This window comes from Bidens hawaiensis, unplaced genomic scaffold (genome assembly GCF_021521415.1).
Source record: "Bidens hawaiensis isolate Kalapana, Puna unplaced genomic scaffold, B.hawaiensis_p1.1 tig00005195_1, whole genome shotgun sequence".
Classification (NCBI taxonomy): Eukaryota; Viridiplantae; Streptophyta; class Magnoliopsida; order Asterales; family Asteraceae; genus Bidens; species Bidens hawaiensis.
Genome location: NW_027491335.1, coordinates 8,192 through 30,463, shown reverse-complemented (window position 1 = coordinate 30,463; position 22,272 = coordinate 8,192). Strand labels below are relative to the sequence as shown.

Here is a 22,272-nt window from a genome sequence, read left to right as displayed (position 1 = left end):
GTTATAACCCGTTTAAGGGCTATATGTGTTTGGTGAGACCCATACCCGTGAATTCGGATCAAACACATGAGAAACCTTAATTTACAAATAAAACAATTTGATGGCTTGATAGAATATAGAGAACAATCAGAGACTTTTAAAGGTTTCGTTTATATATATTTAAGATTTAATGATTAAAAAAATTGTTTCGTAAAGTGAGAGCATATTAGAGTTTTTTATTTAAAATCTATAACTATATAAATAGTATAATATGTTGATGATAATATTTATAATTATATTTCTTCCAGTTTTTAACAAAAACAGTTTGTTGTTGATTTTTGAATTTCATCAAGTATTTTGTGAAATATTATTATACTAATCTCATGAAAATAACGCTAAAAGTGGCGGAAGGTTAATCAGGCATCATGTGGTGGCGTTGATAGCCGAAAGACAAGGGCACATGCACCAATCAGCCGGTGTCCCGATGATTGAGTGCTATGTGCCTTATGTCCAAGGCTTGATGCAAAACTACTATCGAGCCGGGGGTCTCACCGGAAGCAGCCTCTCTATCCCTATGGGATAGAGGTAAGGCTGTCTACATCTTACCCTCCTCAGACCCTACCATAGCATTGCTATTGGTGGGATATACCGAGTACGATGATGATGATGATGATTTTGTGAAATATATATATTCAACCAACGTATATTAGTATAATATATAAATATTTATGTTTATAAAAATGTATAGATATAATATAAATAGAGTTTAAAAGAAAATGAATAATTTAATAATGTTATTGAAATAATATAAATGGAATGTAAAAGGAAAGTAAATAATTATTTATTTATTACATATTAGTTTTGGAGGGAAAACAATTATGAGAATTAACCACAAACTGACATGTGTCCTTAATTATTTTACTTTATTAGTATAGGTAGATGTTCAATCTTTCAATTCACCCCTGAACTTGTGAGAAATTAATAAAAAGAACTTTTTTTCCCACCTAAGCATTTACGTCAACAAATACTAACGGAGTCTAACTCCGTTAGTGAAAAACTTGTTATTGGCCAATAGTTTGAAAGTTGGGACTGTTGTAGTATATTTTTAAAGTTTGGTTTAATATCGGCCAACGAGACAAAGTTTAAATTATTATAATCCAATATTCCTTAATTTTTTGTTTTGTTTGAATTTTGATGCATATTTTGCTTAGACTTTATTTAACAATTAAGCAGTTTAATTTATATGAAACTAGTTACTTTTAACTCGTGCAATATGTTAGGAACTCAGTCACTGTGAGTACAGTTCGTACAATTTTATAAGACTTTTGTGTAGTATAATGCAACTTAATGTCTTAACTTGAGATTTCAAAATTATAATATTAAATATATATGTGGTTAATTGTGTAATTAGTTGAATTTGATGGTTACCATAATTAAAGGTCATGCGTTTAATTGGGTAACTAAACTAAAGTTAGGGGGTATAAATGTAAATAGGTGTGTAGAGTATCATTTATGATCTTGTGTAATTAAACGAAACTTGTGGATATGTTATGTAAATATTGATGCACATTATTTTTTTCAAAACAAAGTTTTTAACATATAGTTTGGTGTTGTGTTCGCATTTCGTTGATGATAATAGAGAGGCTTACCATTGGAGTTGGGTGTCGTTCAACAAGTGATGGATTTTGATGGAGTATCGCTTGGATGTTAGGAAGATCTGTAAATCTGTGATTCTAGAATAAATAAGCTTTTCTTCGTGATATATTTTAACTCTTATCTTGGACTTAATACTAGGAATCACGGATTTTGTAGAGTTTCTATAAGATAATCGTCCTTTCAGTTGGGACTTCCAAGCAAGCCTTGCGAAGGCAAACCCCCTTTCTTGTGCATCAAAGACTTCATTACTATAGATTTATACTATCATTTAGCTCTTGTAAATTAATGTTTTTAATAATGCAAATACATATCTAAGTCTCTAGAAGAAACGAACATACATGAACTAACGACATGCATTCATGTTCTTTTGTTTTGTCAAATGATGAACGCAACTTTTTGTTAACGTTAGCTTATTTTCATTAAATAAGGAATGTTCGCGAACTTCATGCCGGACGATTCACAAACAATTAACTGAATGTTTGGTTCGTTTACAAGCCTAACGTGTTAGCTCTTTTATTAAATATGTGAATGTACACAAATTTTATACCAAACGGTTTACAAACAATTCGTTGAGTGTTTTGATTCGTTTACATGCCAAACGTTAAGTTTGAAGATTGTAAACTAACAGTGTCCACATCTATTATTCGAATTGCTCCATTCTCGTGTTTTTGTTATAGCAACATTTTACATTTTTCATCATTATCGTACTCAGTAAATCCCACCAATAGCAAACTTATGGTAGAGTCTGAGGAGGGTAAGATGTAGACAGTCTTACCTCTACCCCCTATGAATAGAGAGGCTGCTTCCAGTGAGACCCCCGGCTCGATAGTAGTTTTGCATCAAGCCTTGGACATAAGACACATAACATTCAACCATTCGGACACCGGCTGATTGGTGCATGTATCTTTTTTCTTTCGGCCATCAACACCACCACATGATACTTGATTAACCTTCCACTACTTTTAACGTTATTTTCACAAAATTAGTAAAATAACGTCAAAGTTAGTGTAATTTCACTTTTACTCACCCGATGGCCCACACAGATACATTATATGTGCGTGCCACAACCAGGGCGTCAATATTTTACATTTTTAACTTTTATAATTAGTTTTTATAATGTATAGGAAAAGTTGATGGTTTCAAGTGAAACATGTGTGGGTGAGTGTAAGGCCCCGAACCCGGTAGCCCTACTTTAGTGTCGGATTTACTCGTAAACACAGTTCTTACAAATCAGAGTTAATTAAAACTTTCGCGGAATATAAAAACTTTCATAAAACATTACAGCAATCCAAAACTTGCCTTAATTAAACATTCTTGTCTTTCAAAATAAACGTCAATTAACATTAAAACATCTTGAGTCTTCAGATGCCAGTCTCCTATTCGCCCACCATGTGCCCGCTCAAGCTAGCTGTCTCATTCTACTCACCTGCGTGCATACTAAAAGTCAGCTACGCTGAATGAATTCTAGTTAATCGGACGCCATACAATACATACACATACATACATATCCGAAGATACATATCCATACTTAATCTGTTACCCTACTACCATACATACATACATATCTACAATCACCAACCTCAGTCTACCGAGAGTACGTTCATAGTCTGCCGTCTATACCTGTACTCAAGATCGTGAACACGTATAAGGTCCGCAGTCCTTACCTATGTTCACAAGTTTTTGTACGTGCAAGGTCCGCAGTCCTTCCCTCTACCATTCTACTATAACAACACGTACAAGGTCCTCAGTCCTTCCCTATGTTGCAACCTAAACCATAGCACGTACGAGGTCCACAGTCCTCCCCTATGCTACCACAACACAAATATAGCACGTATAAGGTCCACAGTCCTTTCCTGTGCTACAACAACACAAATATAGCACGTATAAGGTCCACAGTCCTTTCCTGTGCTGACGCCTATTTACAATACGTATAAGGTCCGCAGTCCTTATCTACATTGGCGTCTATACCTGTAACACGTATAAGGCCCACTGCCCCTATCTACGTTTACATCTGTCATCTATATCACGTATAAGGCCCACAGTCCTTAACTACGCCATCACCTGCCAAGTCGATGTCCAACAGAAGCTAGAGGGATTTGCCATCCTAACTTACTACGTCAGACGTAGAACTCACGTACCATTCCTGTACCTGCATACACTTACTTCGCATATACAATAAACACATCGTAGCATAAGAACACTCTAGGCGTTCCTCACATCATTCAATTAACAATCATGCTCCTTGTCGGTACGCGCAATATCCGAAGATCGTTCACGCCCCGACAAGCATTCATTTATAACGATCATACATCATCCATATATAACATTCATATCTTCATTTACAACATGACAGTACACGCAATATCCGAAGATCGTTCGCGTACCGATAGTCAATATTAATATCTATCACATATATCATATATGGCATACACTTACCACTTAAGGTAAGTGTATTAACTAAACACATCGAGTATGCACACAGCCCCGAAAACATAACAAGGAGTGGGGCTAGAAACTCACCCGAATGCGGTTCCTTTCTCCGTTTATCGTGGTTCCTCTCTTTAACTGTGCTCTGCTAACGTAAACGAGTCGAACTACGAAAACGAGCTGGTCTTTGATGTTGCTTTGGTCCGTCACGACGATCTAGCACCAACAAGCTCGGGTTCTCGTCTCCGAATCTTGGTTCGGGTTGTGTGTGTGTTTTGGTGGTGTATGGATTATGTGTGAAATGAATGGAAAATGGGGATTAAGGTTTATATAATTATGGATCATGTGCTTAAGCCCATGGCCTCTTCCTTCCTTCCCAAGTCCATAACCCATATCCATTACCCAACACTAGCCCGACCCATACTAGCTTCTACTATATTAATTATTTCCCGACTAATCCGAGTAAACTTTCCCACTGATATTAATTTATTTAATTATAATATTCTTAGAAATTTCGGGATGTTACAGTGAGATGGCAAGCACATGACATGATATAATGATTTGGATTTGGTGTTGATGTGTGTGTTAGTAAGTAATAATATGGCATTTAAAAAAACATTATAATTCAACTTTATTTTTTGCATATAAAACTATGTAGATGGTTCTTATTCTAAGCACTTAGCACCGGTTATACCCATGATCGTGTTAACAATCTCAAGCTATTCTATACGAGCGTCTCAGCATTTTTTGTTTTGTAGAAAACGTGAGTTAAAACTTTTGAATTTATAGATTCTCAGTTTTTTTTTTAATTTAATATTAAACCCAACGGTCATATAGTTGGGGGATTTTTTTTAACTTTTTATTTATTTATGTCCAGCGGCCCAAAAGCATTTATTGAATTTATGCTTCTTATTTTAGTTAATCCAGCAGTTAAATATCAACCCGGGAGGACCATGGTGAGTTCACCACCTATACCGAAAATCTTTCGGTAACGGAGGAGGGGTGGGCGAGGCTAGAGATGTTCAACGAAACCGGTTCCTGGAACCGAACCGGTGGACCCGAACCGGTTCCTACCCGTTTTTTGTAGGAACCGGACCCTATCTGATTCAACCCGATGATCCGTGACCGGTTCTTGCATTTCTGAGTGGAGGCGGGTAGGAACCGGAACCGAACCGGAACCGGTTCTGGAACCGAACCATCCGGAACCGGTTCCTAACCGGTTCTAACCGTTGGATCGAATATAGCCGTTGGAAATCGTTTTTTGGCCGTTTTTTGACCGTTGGGGTCAAAAATAGCCGTTTTTTGACTCCCCCAAGCACCCCACTACTAGTATAAATAGGTATTTGGTGTCATGGGTTCATCACAACACTCAAAACGCAAACCCGAACGCAAAAAAATACAAAAAAACGCTATTACAACGTTTTGAGTTCTCTAATCTCTTGTTTTCTCTTCTTCTATATTCATATTTGTTGATATGGCTGCCTCACAATCATCGGTTGGTCAAGGTTCCAACGCCGAACCAAGTTTCGTTCGTATTGTACCTCATAATCGTAATCAAGAGATTTGGTGCAATTGGGATTTGGTTGAATTGAGTGATGACCATTCATTGAAGGCTCGGTGCAAGTTTTGTGGGATTTATTTAAACCCACTTTCGAATTCAAATTTGAAGAAACACATCAAAAAACCGTATTGCAAGGCGTTGAAAAAGAACGTCGATTCGCAACAAACGCAAATGGATAGTGAAGGCGGAATATTTACATACCAAACTGATCGAGTTCAAGATCGTATGGCGAAGTTTGTGATTCAAGAAGCTTTGCCGTTTAGCCACTTAGACAACCCTCGCTTAACCGCCATGATTCGAGATACGCTTCAACCACAATACACTCACGTAAGTCGTCATACTCTTAAACGTTATTGTTTAAAATTGTGGAAGAAGGCCAAAGAGGTACTAATTGCATATTTTGAAAATATAAATACGGGAATAAACTTAACTAGTGATGTTTGGTCGGCTCCACATGGTCTACCCGAATCTTATCTTTGTGTCACCGCTCATTGGGTAGACCCGTCATCGTGGGAAATGATGAAACGCACCATTGCTTTCGAACTCTTTGAGTATCCACATACGGGAGATAATTTGTTTGAAATTTTAGATTATGTTATAAAAACTTATAAACTAGAAAATAAAATATTTTCATTGGCATTTGATAACGCGTCGAATAATACATCAGCGGTTGATAAATTAAAATTAAAATATACGCCGATTTGCAATGGTGTATTTTTTCACTCAAGGTGTGTTGCACATATCATTAATTTAATCGTGCAAGACGGACTTGCTTCGGATGAGGTTACATCAGTTATAAACGATTTTAGACTAATGATACATGAAGTTTTTAAGAAAAGTAAAAAAAGACAAATGGAATATAGAAAATTTTGTAAAGATACGGGAAGAAAAGCTTTGGGAGCTAATTGGGATGTACCTCATCGATGGAATTCCACTTGCATAATGTTTCAAAGTGCTTTGAAACAAAGAGAAACTTTACAAATGTTTCATTCTAGTCTTGCCGAGAATGATTTGGCAATCCCCTTTTCAAATGAGAAATGGGAAATTATCAATGACTTATCGACTTTTCTTGAAGTTTTTAAAACATCAACTACGAAACTATCGGGAACGTATTATCCGACAAGTCCCTTGGTTCTTTCGGAGTTATTTTTAATCGTTAACAATCTTAAAGAATTTGAAAATAAAAGTCCAATGTTTTCAAACATCATATTACCAATGAAGTTTAAATTAAAAAAATACTTTCTTGAATTGCCACCGGTTTTTACTTGCGCCGCCGCTTTAAACCCAATGTTAAATGTTACGGGGGTTGAATGTGTGATAGACGAAATTTTTTCAGCCTTAGATATGCATGAAGTTGACCCAAACTTTTCAACAGAGGCAAAAAATGATTTTAACTTGAATTTTAATTTTATGTATGACTTTTATTTAAATAAATATGGGTCAAACATACACATGCCTATGCCGGGGGGGTCTTCATCAAGTTCAAGTGCTACTAGAGTACGAGATCCCATGATTACCCTTATGAACACCGTTCGCAACGTAACGACTAAAAAACAAAGGGGTAACACCCCTTCAAGCGAACTAGGAAGGTATAGTGCAAATGATTACTCTACCGGTTTATCCGAAGAGGAATATGGCACTTTTGATGTTTTGGCTTGGTGGAAGGTAAAGGAAACCGAGTTTCCGATTCTTGCCACCATGGCCCGTGATTTACTAACCGTCCAAGCTTCTACGGTAGCTTCGGAATCCGCTTTTTCTCTTAGTGGCAGGGTAATATCGGTGAGAAGAACAAGACTAAATTCGGAGTCGGTGGAGATGTGCATTTGCTTAAAGGATCACTTGGACTCAATCGATCGTATTCAACACGTAACCACTCTCGAAGATGAAACACCACTTGATGTTCGAGTGCACGACGAACAAGAAGGCATTTCTACAAGTAATTCCGAGGAAGAAGTCGCCGCTCAATAATTACGACGAACAAGAAGGCTTTTCTAGAAATAATATGTCACAACTTTATATTTATAAGTTTAATGTTTTGTTAGTTTGTTTTTGAAGATTTTAAAACATGTAACCTTTTTTTTTTTGAATTTCTTAAAGTAAATAAAATGAATTTTATGTTAATTGTTTTGTTTATTTTTCATGCTATACAAATACGAATCGTAGTTTAGAATACAAATCGCAAACGAAAAACGAAAAAAAAAAAAAACTAAATGCACTTGTATTGCAAATCAAATGAACAAGTTTACATTGTACAATGGTTACATATTTAACTGATGATGTTCCAACTGATGAAACTCTGCAACTGATGTGTCACTGATTCATATTTTGCATCAGTGACAACAAACTCTGCAACTGATGAATGTTCCCACTGATGAGTATTCCTCATCAGTGGCAACCTTCAGTAGTTGTCATCAGTGACAGCTTTCCCACTGATTCAACTGATGACTGTTCCCACTGATGAGTATTCCTCATCAGTGGCAGCTTTCCCACTGATGAGTATTCCTCATCAGTGGCAGTCTTCAGTAGTTGTGATCAGTGGCAACCTTCAGTAGTTGTCATCAGTGGCAGCCTTCAGTAGTTGTCATCAGTGGCAACCTTCAGTAGTTATCATCAGTGACAACCTTCAGTAGTTGTCAACTTGTCATCAGTGGCAACCTTCAGTAGTTGTCTTCAGTGGCAAACATCTTCAGTAGTTGTCTTTTCTTCATCAGTTAATTGTTTATTTTTATGTTAATTGTTTTTTTTTATTTTTCATGTTATACAAATACGAATCGTAGTTTAGAATCCAAATCGCAAACGAAAAACGAAAAAAAAAATAAAATTTTTTTACACTGTAACCGGTTACGGTACAGGAACCGGGTTAGGAACCGGTAAGAACCGGTTAGACAGGTTAGGGGTCCGAGGGTGGGAGAACCGGTTCGGTTCCCTAACCGGTTCGAGCCTGGAACCGGTTTAAAAGGGGGTTTTGAATATAGCCTAACCGGTTCCGGTTCCTAGTCCCAAACCATTTTGAACATGCCTAGGCGAGGCTCCCCCATGCCCCTTTTCTCATCACGTACTTGGTTTCTCAAAACCCACTCCTAATGTCCTCATAGTTAATTCTTTATTGTTTTTATCGATTTGTATATTTTAAGTAAAATAATGATGCATTAGACATTTGTGTGCAATTTCGCGATATCTAGATATGCTAGTTCTTAACTATGTTGAATCTTGAACTTCAAGCATCAATGCAAAATACAACGGTAGCAATATTCCCTTTTTACAGGCGTTCGTATAACAAAATTGTTATCGAAACTTGACGAACATAACAATGAATCCATATAAGTTAACTTGAATTTTGGGAGCGACGTATAGTCGGATAAAGGTTTAATTTGTAGAACATGTGAGTAAAAAAAATTATAAAGTTTCAAAACTTTATTTTATTTTTGGTATTAACCGAACGGTCATATAGGTGTTGGAACCTTGTAACGTTTTATTTTATTTTATTGTATTTACTTTCCGTGTTCCAAAAACGTGTCTTAAATTTTTGTTTTTTCCCATATAATCATGCGGTTTAATATCAACATAGGCTGACTATAATGAGTTCGCCACCTATACCGAAACTCTTTCAATATCAATCGGGTGGGTTGATGTTAGTACCTTTTTTCCTTTCATCTAGTCCTTGGTTTTCCTTAACTCACTTCGAATGCTCTTAATAGATAATTGCTTATTGTTTATTTATTTATTTATTTATTTATTTATTTATTTTTTGAACGGCTAACTAAGTAACGCCCGGTATCCCGTATGCGGCCCCAATTGGCTAAAGGTAGCCCGAGCCGGCCCCTAGCGGTCCACCTGTTGAGGGATTCACTGGATAAAACCCGACCCCCACGCCCGCCAAACAGCACGACAGAGAGGAGCCGGTAAAACCGGGTGAGATCATGACTCAAACCCTGGCAAGCTAGGGTCATCCCTCATACCTCCCATATAAGTTGGTGGTAGTGAAGTTTGATCTCCTACCTCTCACTTAGAAAGTGAGTGCTCTACCATTGAGCCACAACCAACCAACTTATTGTTTATTTATTTTGAATAGTTTAGAACTAAACTATTAGAAATTTTAGTATAACTTGTTCAAATGCTTGCCAACGAAAACATCCTATTTGCCTTTTTTCCCTTTGTTTAATAGAATTTAACAAGATGGTTCAATGGGTCACGAACTAGCTTGTGTTTTTTATAAGCCGAGCTCGAGTTTAAATTTTGGTTTGTTAAAATACACAAGCCAAGCCTAGTTGGCCCATTCAACATCGGGGCCGGGTTTAAGCTTGCCCGGCTCGTTTAAACCCTTACAACCAACAACTACAATGATCTTTGCGATAAAAAGGCATCCAACTTTACTTCAGTGGCTTCAACGTTATGCACTGATTCGAATGCCATTCTAAAAAGCATGATGGGCCTCAAGATGTGGGTGGGTGTGGGCACACACTCTTTTTCCATATATGGGTTTAGATGGCGTGTTGTCTTTTGATTCATGACTTTCTATATAGCAAAAGAAGGAACACTTTCACGATACACAACTTATGATCGCACGTCACTTATATACGATCGATGTCCACATCATTGGTCCTTATCACCGACACGATTATACAATCAAAATGAACTATACACGAGTTCATCTCGTGTAGATATTAAATATTTGTGTCATGTATCACATGTATTTACATATCATATACCCTTATATGTTTGTAAGCTCTATAAATATAACACATCTAGAAAAATAACTTTTTTTTAAAGGCCAAGTTTTATAAAGAAAACAGAATGAACCTCAAGCAAGATGCAAAAGGTCCAAAAGTACAAAGAGGAACACCTAAAACACGTTACAAAGAACCACAACTTTTACAACAAAAAGCTCACGAAAATTAAAATAGCTCCATGTTACGGTTTTTCACCCATAAGAAGGAATAACTGTCTAGAAAAATAACTGTCTTTTATTATATGCACTATTTGCTACCAAAACAATGGACCCTATGCAATATAATGTCTCAATTATTACATCATTTATACACATGTTAAATAACACATGTTATTGAACCAGCCTATTCATGTCAAATTGTTCATCTATACAATCAACCAATAATTACATCATATATGCATTGCATAATTCAAATTCAAATCCAAATCCAAATCCAAATCCACATCCACATCCAATTCACACCCACCACTAATTTCAATTCCAAAAGTCTGTAATCTTTGTGTAAATGGTCCTACATGCTTCCATATTTCAAGTGTACACAAATCCACCACCACAAAATTCTACATAGGCCCCACAAACACCACCCACACTCTCCCACGGCGGCGCGTTAGTTCCACCGCTTCTCCGACAACCGCCACAACTTCACCGACTTTTCCAAACTACCACTATACACCACCCATTCCCTATCACCACCATCACGCTCCTCCTCCTGAACTGCCATACACTTAATCGGACCATCATGTCCGGTCAAAACCGTAAGACACGAATGAAACCCACCACTTTCCCTTCGCCACACGCAAATACTCTTATCCGCAGACCCACTAAACACCAACTGGCCCGCGGCAGCCAGACAAAGCACTACCTGCTTATGTCCTCTAATAATGCCACCATGGGCCAGCGTGTGTTTTCTCCTTTCCTAGAAGTTCAGCAACCCGTTTGAATTTCCAGCATACACGACCGTGTCCCTGGCATTAACTGCCACGGACGTAACGGCCGCGCTTTGGTTTAATAAACTATAAACCATCATATGCTTTGTTTCCTTTCCAACCAACTCCCGCCTCCACACCTTCATCGACCCGTCAGCCGAACCCGAGAAAACGAAACCGTCAAAACCCGTAACAACCGAGTTAACCGCGTCGTCATGAGCGTTAACCGATTCCATACACTTGGAATCCGAAAGTCTCTGTTGGGTTCGTAGGCCTTGTTGGTCCGGTTTATTATATGAAGTCAAAAGAGGAGACGGGTGTGGGCGGTCGGGCCCAAGCCCGGCCCGGTTTAGATTTCTTGCATAATAATTTACTAACCCTAGTTTAGTCTCTATATAAACAACATTATGTACTTGTAATATTTGGTCACTCAATAAAGATATACCTAGTTGCCACCCGTGGACGTAGGTCAGTTTAGACCAAACCACGTTAAATCCTCGTGTTCGTTTATTGCTTTCGTGTCGTGTTCAGTTTCGTGTGTGCGTTTAATCCTAACAAGTGGTATCAGAGCTTAGGTTCGGATCACGCGAAGAACACGTTGAACCAGCCGAGTCGCCGCCAAACCATCCAGCCGCCGCCACCCTACTGCGCTAGGGTTCCGCCGCCGCTACGGTTCTCCGATTGTCGTTAGGGTTTACGCCGCCGCTGTTTCGCCGCCACTAAACCCAGCCCGACGATCGCGACTAGGGTTCAGTCCACCGCCATACACCACCGTAAGCCAACGCTTGTTGTTTTTTGAGTTGCAGAAGATAGGGTTGATCTAGGGTTTCGTTTTTTGGCAGCCGCCAAATTAACCCAGCGGTCACCGGGTTCGTCTTGTTGGTCATCAGTTCGATTAGGGTTTGCCGGCAGTAGTGCCACCCTATTACCGATTTGTTCGATCGTCATTCAAGAAGCATCAACCGCTAAAAGTCGTGTCGGGCAGTCTAGCCGACAGAACTGAGTAACCAGCTGCCGTTACGGGTTTGTGGTCGAAGTATAAGTGTGGTAGCCGAGCAGTGAAGCCGGCCTGATTACCTGTTATCGCTGATCAGCCTAACCAAACCAAGAACAAGTTGAATCAGGATTCTATTTTTCATTGAAGAATCGTTGTCAAGTCAGAAGAAGCGTTAAAGAAACGGAGAACCAGTGCCAACCGCGTTTGTCAGGTTTATCGTTTCAGTTTAAAGTTTCGGTTTCTGATTTTCAGTTCGATATTCCGCTGCGTATAAATAGGTTGATTTTTTTAACAGAGTTCAGTAGAACAATCGTTAAGTTCAGGCTCGTGTTGCTGTGTCTGTCTCTGTTTTATCCAGTTTTTCGTTTTAGTCAATGCCATGGCAGAAGACGGAAAGTTTTCGATACAGAAGTTTGACGGACAGAAGTTCGGTTGGTGGAAGATGCAGATTGAGGCACTACTTTGTCAGAAAGACTTGGATGTAGTGTTCGAGGATGAAAAACCAGAAAAGTTGTCAGAAGCAGATTGGAAGAAGTTAGACAAGAAAGCTAGGGCTTGTATTACATTGTCGTTATCGGAAGATGTGGCGTTTAACGTCATGAAAGAAACCACAGCCCGTGGTATGATGGACGCACTATCCAACATGTATGAGAAGCCTTCGGCAGCGAATAAGGTCTATCTTATCAGAGAGCTAGTGACAACTCGAATGAAAGAGGGTGGGTCAGTTACAACTCATATCAATAATCTTAATTCGATCTTGTCCCGCTTAGTGTCAGTTGACATTAAGTTTGATGATGAAGTTCAAGGCCTCTTGTTATTATCCTCTTTGCCCGACAGTTGGTCGCAAACAGTGACTGCAGTTTGTAGTTCGTCTACAAATATTACTTTCGATGGGATTCGAGATCTGATTCTGGGAGAAGATTCAAGACGCAGAAGTTCAGGTGAATCATCAGGCAATATGCTAGTCACAGAAGGTAGAGGTAGGGGAAAACAGCGAGGCAGTGGGAGCAGGAAGAGGAGTCAGTCTAAGACTCGTAAGGATATTGAATGTTGGGGTTGTAAAGAGAAAGGACACTTCAGGAATCAGTGTCCGAATGGTAAGAAAGAGGTGAACGTTACAGAAGACGACACAGATGACGGGGTCAGTAGTGATGAGGCTTTGGTTTGTAGTGTTGAGAGTAGCGTTGATGCTTGGGTGATGGATTCTGGTGCATCGTTTCATGCCACTCACTGTAGTGAAACGATGAAGAATCTTAAATTTGGGGATTTTGGAAAGGTTCGACTAGCGAATGATGATATTTTAGAGGTTACGGGTATGGGAGACGTTGATTTGACAACTTCAGCCGGTACTTCTTGGACTTTGAAAGACGTGAGGGTTATTCCAAGTTTGAAGAAACGTTTGATTTCAGTTGGGCAGTTGGATGACCAAGGGCACGATGTTAAGTTCGGGAATGGGCAGTGGAAAGTAGTCAAAGGGAATCTCGTGGTTGCTCGTGGCAAGAAAATGGGTTCGTTGTATATGGTCGATATGTCATCGAAAGGAGTGGATCCAGTTTTGGTGAAAGACAAAATCCGGTTCACAGAATCTCGTGGGCAGAAGAAGGTTCGTTTTGCAAGTAACAAACCCAGAGCCAAAGTGAAGATTCAGGATGAACGAGCTAGGAAGGTTAAATCAGTTGGGGGACATCGTGACAGTAGGAGCACAGGTCGTGTTTCAGTTACAGTTCCAGGTCGACAGTGGATTAAGAAAACCAGTATTCCAGCTGTAAAAGTCTCTCCAATGAATTACTTGCTGAATATGGAGAGTGTTTGTTCTCAGGTTATCTCAGGATCCGGTAGTTCGTTACAGTGGGAGCCGGTAGGGACAGAGAACGGGTCAGGGGCAGTTTCAGCCATGACTGACGTGTTGGAGCTCCGGGGAGCTTCAACGGGCCTTCAGGTTAATTGATGAGAAGGCGGTGGCAACTAGAAGAAGTTTAATGTTCAGATTACAGAAGTACAATCAGGAGTGCAGACGAGAGTACTCAAGGCCTCCGAGTGGGAGATTGTTGGGTTCGTAGGCCTTGTTGGTCCGGTTTATTATATGAAGTCAAAAGAGGAGACGGGTGTGGGCGGTCGGGCCCAAGCCCGGCCCGGTTTAGATTTCTTGCATAATAATTTACTAACCCTAGTTCAGTCTCTATATAAACAACATTATGTACTTGTAATATTTGGTCACTCAATAAAGATATACCTAGTTGCCACCCGTGGACGTAGGTCAGTTTAGACCGAACCACGTTAAATCCTCGTGTTCGTTTATTGCTTTCGTGTCGTGTTCAGTTTCGTGTGTGCGTTTAATCCTAACAGTCTCCACACTTTAATGGTTTTATCCCAAGAACCTGAATATAATAACCCGCTTTTCTCATCCAAACTCATGCATGAAACGACGTCGTAGTGCTTAATCCATGGAACGTTATGGTGACGTCGGACTTCCACGTAGTTTCCGGGATTCATGGAGCTGATTATGAAGTCACGTGTGGTAGGTAAACTACCCACCCGTTTACACGATTTCTTCGAATCCGAATATCTCCATACCCGAATCTTACCGTCTTGGTGACCCGTGAATATTTTTTCGTTCGAAATAATAATCACTTTCACTAACCCGCTGCTAGATTTAAACCCCGAAAACTCGGATAAGTTTTTCCAAACACGAATGTTTTGTGAATCCGAACCTGTGTATAATAATAAACTAGGTTAGATACACGTGTGTTGCATTGGTTTAATAACATAATATGAAATAATGATGATCAATAAATAATAATAATAAAAATAATAATAATAATAATAATAAGGGTTTGAATCAAATAAAATGAAATTAACGTAATAATTGTGAGAATTAAGTAAAGTATTTATATATACAGGTAAAGTAATTATGTAATTATATCATAGAATAATTACATAACATAATTAATATATGATGTAATTATATAATTATTTTAGTTATATATATAATTACCCTATCTGATTTTCACAATTAGTACATTAATTTTATTTGTACGTTAATTTTCCCCGTAATAATAATAATAAAGATATCTGATATGTATAATAAACTAGGTTAGATACTCATGCGTTAAATGAGTTGAAAAGACACAATGTGAAAAAAAAGACGATCCTGAACCTGTGTATAATAAATCCCGATACGAGGTGAGTGAATAGACGTGTCCTTCTTCGCGCACTAACGAGCCGATTAACCCGGTGGAAGGCGGAAGGGTTGGGTCTCCAGCAAATGAAAAGTTCCACGGGGATTTTGTAAAAGGCGACGTTTGGTGGACCGGGGACATGAAGTAATTAACCGGGGATGCATTCGGAGAATTGATTGGACTTGGGTTAATCGACACGTTGCTATGGCTGTGATGTGAACGACTGCTGGCGGTGTCATGTTGGTCTTGATCGGCTGTGACGAGAATGTTGGGTTCGGAGCTATGAAACAGTGCACCGAGCTTGGTCTTCTTGTTCTTTGTCATGTTAACTAATCTGTTGAATAATTGGTGGAAGAAAATGAAGGGTGGAATATATAGAAGGTTATGGTAACGGTGGCTTGAACCGGCGTGTCTACACTTGGTTTGAAATATGTATTGTTGGCGTATAAAAGTCGAAATGAGTTGAGATTTTCTTTGACCGTTATTTTTATCCATCAACTTGGCGATCTTTATGTATTAAATTCACAACTTTTATTTATTGGTTTTATACTTGTATACTTTAAATAAAATATATAAAAGTGTATACGTTGTATTCTATATTATAGACACAAGTTTTTTGGTTGGTGGTCTAGTGAAAGAGATAAAGTCGCTTAAACACTTAAAAGGTTATAGTTCAATATCTAAAAAGTAAAAAAGTATTTCTTTCTATAAAAGATATTATGAAGAGGTAGGTCCCAGCAGAGCCCAGTTGGACCCGCAAGACTCACCTTGAACAGGGACGTCTGTGCGATGACCAACTGCTCCAGCAGGACCCACCATGCTCAAAGAACCTTACGCGCAGTACGCCGGCTGTACCCGCAGGGAAAGCCTCCCAATGGTGAAGTACCCCGCCTGTTCCCGCAGCTGCGGATACAAGCCATCAGGGAAGGCTACCCGCACTAACAGCAAGGCTACACGCACAAGGCATTCGTTACTTCAGTTGTCACATGAAGGAATGAGCAAGGCGGGAACACTCCCGCCTAAATAAGCCAGTCCGTATGCTTCTGGAAGGTCTTTCGTACTATACCTACTAAGGTATGGGCGGAACAGACAGTTTGACCAGAGCAGCCCATGAACTAATCACAGGGTGACAGCTCACCGACAACAATACGAGGAGGAGCACCCTCTAGTACTGTTTGTCACTATTAGCCGCTGCCTACTCACCAACCCTCATGATGGGACGTGCGCAGCCTACAGTTGGTGGAACAGTATACAGCCGACCTTATTACTGTTGGCCGTAACCTATCCACCAACCAGCATGGCCTGTGCATAGTCCACTGTTGGTAGAACAGGAATACTATTCAGCCGGCTATACCTGCTTGGAAACCTACCTTCGGCTATAAATACTCCAACACCTTGGAATGGTAAGGACATCATCTGATATCTCAATCTTATCTAGCAATCTCTTAATATACACTTATATTCAGAGCAATCTAGTCTGATTCTCACGCCGGAGGGTGGTCACAAGGAGGAACCCCCCCTTCTCAGTGACGAGCTTACGGTGTCTGTTTTGCAGGTCTCCAGAAGAACAACCTTCTCTGCCAGACCTCATCCGTGGGAAACATTACTTAACCCCCAGATTATCTATAATCTGCCTGTGGGTTCACTTAGTGTTTCTTCATTGGCGCCATCCGTGCATAAAAGCTAGAACTATTTTAGTTTTTTCAAAATTTCTGAAGAAATGGTTAACGTTACTCCGGTCCAAAGGCCAGTAACCGACCAAGAAACCCCGGTAACCACAACCCCAGCAACTGGGGGGAACACCGGCGGTTATACAAATCTTACGAACACTACCCCGACTACCCAAGCCGGGGCAAGTGCAGTAAATATTCCACTGGGGTTCACTGATGCCCAGTTGGAAAAACGACCGAGGGCCCCTCGCCAAACACTAGATCAAATGAAGGCGTGGGCCGAAGCACGTCAAAGAGAATTCCAAGCTGAATTGGATGAACGCTTGCGTTCAGTTCAACAGGCTGACGAATTCGGCAGTACTCGCCAACAACTCAATATGAACAGCGAGTGCGAGTACTCAGACGAGGAGAGAGAGGAATCCGACACCGACGCAAACCCTCGCCATAAGGCGAAAGGGAAGCGTAAGGAAACGGACTCCCAGCCAAAAAGGAATTTTGGGGAAGCTTTTAAACCAACAAATGCGGAGAGAAACCCGCGTGACTTCTCAAAAACCTTTAGGCCAACTGCTACAAATGCAGGAAAGTCAAAGTTTGCAAGGGACATTGCGGAAGCAATCGCCCCGAGAAGTGCCAAACAAATGTCTAACATTGGCACTTATGATGGTCTATCCGACCCAGACGACCACTTGAACAGATTCATTGCGGGGGCAACCGTCAGTAACTGGACGGAACCCACGTGGTGTTATATGTTCCAGATGACTCTGGTTGGAGCGGCCAGGGCATGGTTCGATCGTTTACCGGTCCACCACATATATGACTGGGCGGACTTTCAGAACAAGTTCAGCCAGCACTTCAGCCAACAGAGGAAATACACCGAGGAACAGTGGACAATCCTCAACTGCGTTAGAGAGGAGGATGAATCTTTATTAGACTTCATCACCCGCTTCAACTCCAAAAAGCTAAGTCTCGGCAACGTAAGTGAAGATCTTGTTCGCGCCGCTTTCATCCAAGGCGCCGAATACCCGGAGCTTATCCGCACATTGACGGGTAAGGATGGCATGCCATCAACATGGGATGCCATCATGACGGCGGCCAAGCGCTTTGCCGAGACAGAGAAGCAACTGGGAAGGGCCTCCCCCAGAGTACACACCTCTACACGCAGAGGACAAGAGAGAACAATGTCCGGATCGCCCGGCAGAACAAAAAGAGGAAGCTAGGTATCTGGCAGTCAAGGGTAAACTTTGACACATCATCCAGCTCTCGCCCTCTTGTTGGCGGAAGAAATCACACACACCCTTCAAGCCAAAAGCACCGGTGGACGCCACTCACTAAAAGCGTCACGGAGATATTTGCCACTGAAAAGCTACCGTGGCCAAAAGCTCCAGTGATCCGGCACCGACCTAATGCGGATCAGAGCAAATCCTGTGACTTCCACGGGACAAAAGGTCATGGTACGGAAGAGTGTACATCCTTGAAAGATATTGTTGAAGCATTCGTCAAGGATGGAAGATTGGCACACCTGGTGGCATCAATCAAGAAGGGAGGACAGAACGACAACCGGTACCGGGGCAACGGACGAAAGCCCGTTGACATCAGCATCAACATGGTTCATGGCAACATCAGAGGAAGAAAAAGGCGAACGCCAGAACCATGCGCGTGGAAGGAAGCTGAGGTGCGCTTCCCGCGAGTGCCAGGAGGACCCAGCAAAGAAGGCCCTATCGTCATAAAAAGCCAGCTGGGGCACTACATCACTTCTCGCACTCTTGCTGACAATGGCGCCTCGTCAACGGTGATGTACAGGCAGTTCTTCGACAAGCTAGATGACGAAGACAAGGAGCGCCTGGAAACGATCTGCGCCTCGATGGAAGGGTTTGATGGCAGCACAAGCACCTCCCTGGGTATCCTATCTTTCCCCGTCACTCTTACAGATGGAAAACACTCCCGCACAGAAGATGTGGACTTTGTCGTAATGAGGAAGCCACACCACACGTACGACATTCTCTTCGGGAGAGACGGGATGGCAAGATTCAACGCCGTGGTATCCTCAGTCCACGGCATGATGGGATGGCCAACAGCTGAGGGTGTAGCGATGATCACCGGCATTCCCCAGGTATGCATCGCATCTGTCTCATCTAAACCCAAACCAAAGATGGCTAAACCAACCATCACCGAACCAGAAAGATGGGCCTTCAATGGCAAGTACCCTGACCAGGCCGTAACCATTGGCCCAACAATTGTTGATCCCACACGCACCTTACTTAAGCGCTTATTACAAAGGAACGCCGACATCTTCGCGTGGACACCAGCTGACATGACTGGTGTACCCCGGAGTAAGGCAGAGCATAAGCTCAAATGCGATCCGGCTGTCACACCGATCGTACAAAAGCGCAGAGTAATGGGGCCAGAACAAACTAACGCGTGTAGAACCCAAGTCAAGGAACTTCTTGACGCAGGCATCTTACGCGTTAGTAGATATCAAACTTGGGTTGCAAATCCCGTTATGGTACCGAAGAATGACAAACAATGGCGCATGTGCATAGATTTCAAGGATTTGAACAAAGCATGCCCCAAAGATTGTTATCCGTTACCTGAAATTGATCTTAAGGTGGATTCGTTGGCACCATTCCGCCTTAAATGCTTCCTGGACGCGTATAAGGGGTACCATCAAATCCACATGGCCGTTGATGATCAGGACAAAACAGCTTTTCGGACGCCCGATGGCACATTTTGTTATCAAATGATGCCATTCGGACTTAAGAATGCCGGGTCCACATACCAACGCCTGATGGACAAAGAGTTTCATTCCCAAATTGGGAGGAACTTGGAAGTCTACATGGATGACTTGGTCATCAAAAGCCCTGACCCAGAAGCGATGTTGAAAGACATCGAAGAAACTTTCAACACGCTCAGGAAGATAAACATGAAGCTCAACCCGAGCAAGTGTGCCTTTGGAGCGGAAGAAGGGAAGTTCTTGGGGGTCATCGTCACTAAAGATGGCTTCAGAGCGAACCCTGAAAAGGTCGAAGCCATTATCAAAATGGAATCACCTACTACCATCAAACAGGCTCAGACACTGAACGGACGACTGGTGGCACTTAATCGCTTTTTGGCAAACCACGCGGATAAGTCGTTCCCCTTCGTGTCAACGTTGAGAAACTGTTTGAAAAAAACGCACTTCCGCTGGACACCAGAAGCGGAAGCAGCTTTTCAGGAGATTCGGTCACGCTTGATCGAACTCCCAACACTCACAGCACCAGAAGCGGGAGAGGAGTTAATCCTATACCTTTCCGCAACTGATAGAGCAACCGGGGCAGTCCTGCTAGTAGAGCGAAAAGGCATCCAGATGCCAATCTATTATGTCAGCCGTATCCTAACAGACGTAGAAACCCGGTACTCTACCCTCGAAAAATTAGTCTTAGCACTTTTACACGCCTCACGCAGGTTAAGACGATATTTCCAGGGTCACCCAATCACCATCCTCTCCAACTTCAAACTTGCAAACGTTCTAGGCAAACCCGAGTTATCGGGACGCCTAGCCAAATGGGCAATTGAGTTGGGAGAATACGTGATAAAGTATAAGCCAAGACCAGCCATAAAGGGCCAGGTTCTGGCCGACTTTATTGCAGAAGTGCCTGCATCGCGGGAAAAAGAGTGCCAGGAAGAGGCTAAACCCTCTCCAGCACAAGACATCAATGATGTCTGGCGACTCTACACTGATGGGGCAGCCAATAACGAGGGTTCAGGCGCAGGGCTAAAGCTAACCAACCCAGCGGGCCAAGAATACACCTACGCTATTCGATTGGATTTTCCAAGTACGAATAACGAAGCCGAGTATGAGGCATTCCTGGCTGGGCTGAGAATTGCGCGTAAGATGGGAGTGAAAAACTTGGAAGCCCACGTGGATTCCATGTTAGTAGCCAATCAAATCAACGGGACGTACACGGCCGTGAACGACACAATGGCCCTGTACCTCGCACAAGCAAAATCCCTTATGCGCGATTTCAATGACTGCAAAGTCATACACGTCAAGCGAAGTGAAAACAAATCTGCGGATGCGTTAAGCAAGCTTGCTTCATTAGCCTTTACCCACCTAGGAAAGGATATCCGCATTGAACTCCTCTAGACACCTTCGGTCCCGCACAAGGAAATTTGTGTCATCCAAACCGGCACGGAAACGTGGATGACACCAATAATAAAATACCTTGCGACAGGCACACTACCGGAGTCCAAAACACAGGCAAGAAAACTACGCTGTAAGGCACTGAATTATCAACTCGTCAATGACATCCTTTACAGACGTAACTTTCTTGGCCCACTCTTAAGATGCGTGGACAACCAAGATGCTGACTACCTCCTAAGGGAAGTACACGAAGGCATCTGTGGAGTACACGCAGGTCCCCGCGCTGTTGTAGCCAAGCTAAACAACGCGGGATACTTTTGGCCGGGGATGCATACGGATGCACTGGCATACATCAGAAAATGCAGGTCTTGCCAGCTTTACGCACCCAACACGCACCGCCCGAAGAATGAACTTGTTCCAGTCACTTCTTCATGGCCATTTCAGAAGTGGGCCATCGATGTGACAGGCCCATTTCCTACAGCAGCAGGAAATGTTCAGTTCCTAGTGGTAGCCATCGACTACTTCACCAAGTGGATAGAAGCAAAACCTTTAGCCCAAACAACCGCGAAACATATCAAAAAATTTATTTGGGAATTTATTATTTGTCGTTTTGGACTTCCACAGAATTTGGTGAGCGATAACGGCACCAACTTTGCTGACAAGAAGCTACAACAGTGGCTAAAAGAACTTCAAATCACCCACACCTTTACCTCAGTGGCACACCCGCAAGGTAATGGTGAGGTGGAAAGAGCAAATAAGAGCATCGTCGAAGGCATCAAGAAGAGACTATTGGAACACAGATCCGGCTGGGTGGACGAGCTTCCGCACGTCCTTTGGGCAAACAGAACGCTGAAGAAGGCCAGTACGGGAGAAACCCCGTTCAGCCTCACTTATGGCACTGAAGCCATGGTCCCGGTCGAAATTGGTCTACCCTCACCAAGGGTCTTGATTCAGCCAGAAGACAATGATGCGGAAAGACGGTTGGATCTTATGCTAACCGAGGAACGCAGAGACTTAGCCGCAGTGCG

The 22,272-nt window shown here is 41.7% G+C and overlaps 1 pseudogene; it reads right to left on the bottom strand.

Annotated features, from left to right (window-relative positions):
• Window positions 1-10,912: 10,912 nt before the first annotated feature.
• On the bottom strand, window positions 10,913-16,004 carry LOC143629503 (protein JINGUBANG pseudogene; annotated as a pseudogene).
• Between the last annotated feature and the right edge of the window lie 6,268 nt (window positions 16,005-22,272).